Source organism: Panthera leo, chromosome F2, assembly GCF_018350215.1.
Source record: "Panthera leo isolate Ple1 chromosome F2, P.leo_Ple1_pat1.1, whole genome shotgun sequence".
In the NCBI taxonomy this organism is placed as follows: Eukaryota; Metazoa; Chordata; class Mammalia; order Carnivora; family Felidae; genus Panthera; species Panthera leo.
In genome coordinates, this window is record NC_056695.1 from 52,605,429 (window position 1) to 52,613,132 (window position 7,704).

At 31.7% G+C, this 7,704-nt stretch overlaps 1 long non-coding RNA gene across 1 annotated transcript; it reads right to left on the bottom strand.

Moving 5' to 3' along the window:
* Positions 1–1,975: 1,975 nt before the first annotated feature.
* On the bottom strand, positions 1,976–7,324 carry LOC122210672. The gene is made up of 2 exons (XR_006198165.1): positions 7,290–7,324; positions 1,976–2,198 (listed from the first exon to the last, which is right to left on the bottom strand). It is a non-coding gene; the product is annotated as an uncharacterized LOC122210672 (long non-coding RNA).
* Positions 7,325–7,704: the final 380 nt, after the last annotated feature.

The following is a 7,704-nucleotide window of genomic DNA, read 5'->3' on the forward strand; positions in this document are numbered from 1 at the left end:
TTAGGATTAATGAAGATTATTTACACCACACTTACCTAAAAACAAATATACCACATTTTTGTGTGTGTGTGAAACTTGTAGTGGATAAAGAACAATAAATCTGTTTTCCTGTTTAAAGATCCTAATTAAAAGAGCACTGGGCTATGCTGATTTGTGTGTGTGTGTGATTCTGGTTTGTTTAAACATTGGTTTCTCTGGCTTTGTAAGAAAACATTCTCCTTATGTACTTTCATACTCATTTACTCAACTGTCAACAAATATTTACTTATCACCTATCGTGTGCCAGGAAAAAACATGATGGAATCTATAGTTTTATATACAAAGTAAAATAAAGATACTCTTTGGCCAGTTTAACATACAAGGACATGGTTTGAAATAAGTCTTGGAGGATTTACTGCCTGTATAAGAAAGATTAACCCAGGAAGACGGTATTTAGGAAATAAAGTGAATACACAATTGAATAAGGCCTTTTTCTAATTAAATGATGATTCTTAAAAATTTATATCCTTAATACACTGCATTGAGCTATACAAGATACTATAGATACCAACATGGGAGGTAGTTCTGGGCTTACGATATATGCAGGGCAGGAGATATTAGAAGTTAAAAGTGCCCTGTTGTAAGTTTTGTTTGGGCAAATACATAGAATTTGAAACATTTCACACAAACAGAAAAGACAACCAAATAAGTGATTTTGACTGAGATAACCCTCAGAAGATATAAAATAAAAAAAATACATCCAGCATAAAGTATTAAGGGAGAAAAAGAAATAAAATTAAGTATAGGAATAGAAAACAGAAAGTATTATACAAAAATAAGTCCTATGTAACTCAAGTAGTAATAAGAAATGGGAAAAGTTCATTATCAATACATAGATATGCTGACTAAATTAAAAACAATCCAGTAATGTTACAAAAGGATAAAAAATTTTGGAAAGATGTGTCTGTCCTCAAACTCCGCCCCCCCCCCCCCCACGATGAGACTGTAATAAAATCAAAGACCCCATATTTTTGGTGTTTGATCACCACAGACAGCTTTCAAGGGTCCAGCTTTTCCTTTACTCCTTTGCCACACATTTGTGCAACAAAACCCCAAACTCCCATCCCAGCTCCATTCACTAACCATAATAAAAACCCAAAGCTACTAGTATCCCTCTTTGTTTCACTCCCAGCTGAATTGGAATTCTCTTTTGGGAATTCTTTTGCTGCTTACTACATGAGTAATAACCTTTGCTTTCTATCTTTTCGGTACCTATTATGTCATTCCTCCCATTATGCATAAAGGTCTGAGTGGAGGGAGTGGATAGCAGCTGTCCAGCATCCAGCAGGGGATTCTGGGTACTCAAGTCAAACAGAGGCCTTCCCGACACTATCTAAAATTTCAACTTACTCCACACAATCCTGTTTCTCCTCCAATTGCTTTATTTTTCAGCATCCTTATCATTGGACATACAATAGACTTTTACTTGTGGTTTTTCTTAATCTCTTATATGTCTTTCCTACTAATGTAGAAGCTTCTGACAAGCAAGATTATCACTTAATCTAGGGCCTAAATCTGTCACTAAATCTAGGGCCTAAACAGTGCCTGACAGCAGAAATACAGTATTTGTTGAATGCAATAATGAAAAATATATACTAGATCAATATAAACCAAAAGAAAGCCTTGGAAGCAATGTAATGCAATTTTATGATGTAATTAAACATCACAAAATATATGATCTTTATGACAATTTTAAAATATAGGTTAAATAAATACATTTTTGGAAAATACTAGCACAATAAAAAATAGAAAACCTGAGTAGACCAATAATAAAGAATTCAAAACAGAAAACAAAAATCTGTCCTTTTTCCCCACTTCAAGCACCTTCAACTTGAGATGGTTTTATAGGTGAATTCCTCCAAATTCTTAAGGAATAATTTTTATATCATACAAGATATTTCAAAAAAATAACAATAAAGAGGGAAGGTTTCCAGGCTTATGTTATTAGAATATTTTAATCTCATAATGAAATCAGTTGAAGGCAATAGAAAAGGAAATCATATTCCAATAACATTCACATAAATGCAAATTTTCTAAATAAATACTATATCAGGTAATTGAATCCTTCTATAATGTGCTCAGGTAGAATTTAAACCAGAAATGCCAGAGTTCTTCAATAGCAGCATATTTGCAATGAGGTCATTCACTTTATTCATGAACTATAAGAAAAAAGTAACAGATTCAAGGGGAAAAAAAGGAAAATTGAATATTGAATTATGTTAATACTCTAGAAAAATATCTAAAAGGCAATTTCCTTAAAATAATAAAATAAAGTTGCCAATTTTATAGCAAACATTGTATTTAATAGGGAAATTTCAGAAGCATTCTTTTTAACTCTGGAAGTAAGTCAAGGATGATTATTATACCCATGACTGAGCAACATAACCCTAGGAGTCATGGCAAAGTAATCAAATAAGAAAAAACCATCAGGAAAGGATAATATTGATATTTGCATATGCTATAATTTACATAGAAGATCCTAAAGAATCAATAAACTATTGGAAATATATTGGAATTATAAGATATATATAACATATATATATATATATATATATATATATATATATATATATAACATATATATTACCAGCCATACATATATATATTTGTACATCAATATGCTATATATATCACCAATATTGGAAATATAAGATATATATAACATATATATTAACAGTCATATATATATGATATATATATCACTAATATTTATCTACTTCACAATAAGTTGAAAATGTTAATAGAAAATACAGATGAAGTTTATAACAGCAAAAAAATAGACTCTCACAAATAGCCAATTCTATTAACGGACAAAAACGATGCCTTTTTAAATGGAAGGATATACCATGTTCATGCAAAGTTCACCCTATTATTACAGAGTTGTCAGTTCTCTCCAAATAAATCTATATTACTTATAAATGCAATTTCAACTGAAATCCAAGAAGAATTTTTGGAGGAGACTTAGTGACTGATTCTAAAACTTTATGAAAGAATAAATGTATAGTAATATCTAGGACAATTTATGAAAGAGTAAGACCTTACACTGCTCTATCATTTCCATTAGTTCCATCTATTATGGTGCTAGTTTACACTTTTGGACCTATCTTTTACTTATTTATCTTATTTATTTATTTTATTTTATTTTAGAGAGAGAAAGCACAAGTGAGGGAGAGGGGCAGAGGAAGAAAGAGAATCCTAAGCAGGCTCCACACTCAGCACAGAGCCTGACGTGAGGCTTGATCCCCTGGGATCATGACCTGTGCCAAAATCACAAGAGCCACCCATGTGCCCCTGCCCCCGGACCTAGGTTTTATTTCTATTACTACACTACTCAAAATTCAACCATCTACTTAAATTCTCTTTTTACATTCCCAGGATTAGGTGTAGAAGAGGCAACAGACAGTCTATGCTTAGCTGTCTCTCTGATCCTCCCTGTTACAAAACTGTTATAAATATTAATCCATTCATGTATCTATATAGCTTTCATTCTGTAATGTGGTTTGTCACTCTCAAGCCTTTTCTTCTTTAATAAAGTATAAAATTTGTAAATATTCTCAGATATTTTTAAAGATAGATAATATAAACTAAGTGGATCCAACTGGATAAGATCCTTGATTCCACCTATGAATCAGATAAATGAAAACTAAATTTATAATAAACATTCAGAGAAATAAGTAAAATCTTCTCTGAACGTGATTTTCTCCTGAGATTCTGAAAGCACAGCACAGTGTCTTACTCTTGTAGCCTGAGTTTTCTGTGTGCCATCTGAAGTGCCTGCCATACGGCAAAGAGAAAGATCCTTTATTAAGCAAACAAAACTCCCTATCACAAAATGTCTGCCTAGTTCTTTCCTTATCTTTTCACTTCCCAAATTTCACTTTATCTCACAGACAGAAATACAATCCTGCGGATAGTTCCTGAATCTAATCTGTAAAATGAAAGAGTTTTATTATGTTATTTCAAGCTTCTATAATTCCATATAACTGCATTTGGACAGCACATGAAAATCATGATACTCAGATTTATACTTGATCTTTGTAGCATGGTTTTTAGCTTTATATTTAATCATAAAAATTATAAAAATAATTTTGTGACTATAAATCTATATCTGCTAACTCTTCTTGTCTTCATATTTTGTCTCCATCCAAATAAATTTCAAAAGCGTTTTGCAATATCTTTGTTACAGGACCAGAATATCAAGATGCACACACTATTTAGTGATTGGCAAAGTATTTTAGCACAGCATTAATCTGTAAATGTACTTGACATGTATTACATAATGTAGCAGCTTCAATATAGCTTTTAAACATTTAATTCAGGTATATAAGAAAGACTTCCATTCTCCATTATTTCTTCCATTCTCTTAATAGTCTACCACTCAGACTTCCTTTATTCAAATTGTTATCACATCTTTCTGTTCTTTCTGGTTCTTAAAGCTGTTTAAAGCAGCTTCCCATTTAAACACATAGTCTCTGAAGACAGTCACTAGTTGAACTATGGACACAACTTTTCTTCAGTTTTATTTTTTAAACTTTTAGGTATTTAAATTTTGGAATAGATTTTGACAATATATTATGCATAACTAGTTTTTTTTTAAGACAGAAACAATCAGAGCCTTTCTTGCAGTTATAATACCAGTTCCCAGGTATGTATGCATTTTTGCTTAAAATTTAAAGCTATTAAAAGGAGAACTCAGATCACCACTGTACTTTGAAAGAAAATTCTGGATCAAAACAGGAGATAAAACATGTAACCTCTTTAAATCCTCCATACCAGTACAATAAATTAATATATTATTACTAATAATCAGATAAACAAATGCTAAATTTACAATAAACATTCAGAGAAATAAGTAAAATCAACATGAACTGACATTTAAATTGTGCTTTCGTTAGCTATTAAATCTGTAATTTTTGTTATGACAATAAAATTTTTAAAAGGCATCTCATCTTTAATTGCTACTTACTATTAACTTAGGTTTCCCTGGTAGTTCTATGCAAATTTATTTGCATGTAGCTCTCAAGGCTTAAAATAACCTATACTCAGGAATTTTGTAGTAATTTTCCTATGTGTCATGTGCTTTCAATTAGACAAACTGTGTTTTATACTCTTCTTTTAAAAATAATGGCTGCTTCAGCTCTGGAAAGCAGTGTGGAGGTTCCTCAGAAAATTAAAAATAGACCTACCCTATGACCCAGCAATAGCACTGCTAGGAATTTATCCAAGGGATACAGGAGTACTGATGCATAGGGGCACCTGTACCCCAATGTTTATAGCGGCACTCTCAACAATAGCGAAATTATGGAAAGAGCCTAAATGTCCATCAACTGATGAGTGGATAAAGAAATTGTGGTTTATATACACAATGGAATACTACGTGGCAATGAGAAAAAATGAAATATGGCCTTTTGTAGCAACATGGATGGAACTGGAGAGTGTGATGCTAAGTGAAATAAGCCATACAGAGAAAGACAGATACCATATGGTTTCACTCTTATGTGGATCCTGAGAAACATAACAGAAACCCATGGGGGAGGGGAAGGGAAAAAAAAAAAAAAAAGAGGTTAGAGTGGGAGAGAGCCAAAGCATAAGAGACTGTTAAAAACTGAGAACAAACTGAGGGTTGATGGGGGGTGGGAGGGAGGGCAGGGTGGGAGGGAGGGCAGGGTGGGTGATGGGTATTGAGGAGGGAACCTTTTGGGATGAGCACTGGGTGTTGTATGGAAACCAATTTGACAGTAAATTTCATATATTAAAAAATAAAAAAAATAAAAAAAAAAAAAGAAAATTTAAAAAAAAATAAAATAAAAAAAATAATGGCTGCTTCAGTCTTCCCATAAAGTTCTCAAATATAATCTCAGTGATTTATCTATTGGTAAGTTTTCTACTTTTCTAGGGCTGCATAAAACATGGTATTTTTTCTCTCTTCTTATTCCTAATACATACTCTTTTCTGGAGGAAAGGAGAAATTTAAAGCTGAATGATTAAGCTTTTGAAAAAGCAATTCTGATTGGGAATGCAAGCTGGTGCAGCCACTCTGGAAAACAGTATGGAGGTTCCTCAAAAAACTAAAAATAGAACTACCCTACGACCCAGAAATTGCACTACTAGGCATTTATCCACGGGATATAGGTGTGCTGTTTCAAAGGGACACATGCACCCCCATGTTTATAGCAGCACTATCAACAATAGCCAAAGTATGGAAAGAGCCTAAATGTCCATCAATGGATGAATGGATAAAGAAGATGTGGTATATACATGCAATGGACTATTAGTCAGCAATCAAAAAGAATGAAATCTTGCCATTTGCAACGACATGGATGGAACTGGAGGGTATTATGCTAAGTGAAATTAGAGAAAGACAAAAATCATATGACTTCACTCATATGAGGACTTTAAGAGACAAAACAGATGAACATAAGGGAAGGGAAACAAAAATAATATAAAAAAAGGGAGGGGAAAAACAGAAGAGACTCATAAATATGGAGAACAAACTGAGGGTTACTGGAGGGGTTGTGGGAGGGGGGATGGGCTAAATGGGTAAGGGGCACTAAGGAATCTACTCCTGAAATCATTGTTGTACTATATGCTAACTAACTTGGATGTATATTTAAAAAAATAAAAAATTAAATTAAAAAAATATTTAGCTATAGTGGTATCTACTATATAATATGGATATATATATATATGCATGTATAAGTTTATATGCATATGCATGTACACATGCATAATCGTGAACACACATGTGTGTGGGTATATATAAGTACATTTGTAAGCCTGGAGAAAGATATGAATTTATGCTCACCAGGCTTACTAAATTGTTTATTCTGTATATGCATGGTGTGGGGGATAAGAGTAGGGCTCAGAAAGGGCTGTATAAAAATTAACTTTTGCTTCATAAAAGTTTGGATTTTAGTAATTTATTATATGTATTAATTCTAATATATAATAGGATGGTGATACTATTAAGAATTTAGAAAAGCATTAAAAAATACTTGATTCCCAATTTTCTAAAGCTATTTCACTTATCAAACTTTCATTAGAGTAGCCAAATTATTGCAAATGAATAATGTTGCTACAGAAAAATTGAGCTGATCTAATACACTCTATAAAATGTTTTCAACTTATTGACTCTTTAAAAAAATAAAAATAAAAAGCAATTGTTAATGAAAGAAAATTAAATATAAAGGAATGACAAAGAACTAAAAATTATCTGATTTCTCTATCTACTGTGTTAAATTTGTATGTACCTTCTTTGATGTATCAAAATAGCACCAGAGATTTTTCTTTCCACTTTGTCCTAAAACATTTCTAAAGAGACAAATATAAATGTAAAATCAACACAGTGATAATATTACTCTTATACCCTTAATTATAAGAAAGTGAAAGCTCTAGGTCTATTTCATAATATTTTATTACTTCTTTTCCCTCTTAAGCCTTGACCTACTTTTACCATTTATTTTTAGCTAGCCATTTTTGTGGTTCTGATATATTTATATACTTTCCTACTTTTTCATTCTGATACATATTTACAAACAGTAATAATTATAATGATACGAAAGGATAACTAACAAATTAATGATACCCACTTTGAAGAAATTTATACAAAATTATTTTTCTGTAATACAAATGTTAGTATACAAAAAATATAATTAAATTTTGGTT